General features: G+C 61.1%; 1 protein-coding gene across 1 annotated transcript in view; it reads left to right on the forward strand.

Annotated features, from left to right (window-relative positions):
• LOC107123436 (zinc finger protein 414-like) overlaps positions 1 to 211 on the forward strand; it is a gene marked incomplete at its 5' end in the record, with an annotated part of 14,964 nt that overhangs the window by 6,683 nt on the left and 8,070 nt on the right. The window lies entirely within an intron of this gene.

A 211-nucleotide genomic window follows, 5' to 3' on the forward strand; every position in this document is an offset into this window, starting at 1 on the left:
ACACTGCCTGTCAGTCCTCGGCTCAGCTTGCGAGGTGGCCTCTCTCATCCCCCTCTGGATCCATACCATGAGGTTGGCCTGGGCACTGTCCCTAGACATTGTTTAGGCTTGCTGTCCCTGCTGGGTCAGGCCCAGATTGGGACCTGCCAGTAGAGGGCTGACTGGGAGAGGGAGGAAGCTCTAGGCTGAGGCAGGGGCCCTCCTGAGGCAT

This window comes from Gekko japonicus, unplaced genomic scaffold (assembly GCF_001447785.1).
Source record: "Gekko japonicus isolate JY-2015 unplaced genomic scaffold, Gekko_japonicus_V1.1 scaffold2550, whole genome shotgun sequence".
NCBI lineage: Eukaryota > Metazoa > Chordata > Lepidosauria > Squamata > Gekkonidae > Gekko > Gekko japonicus.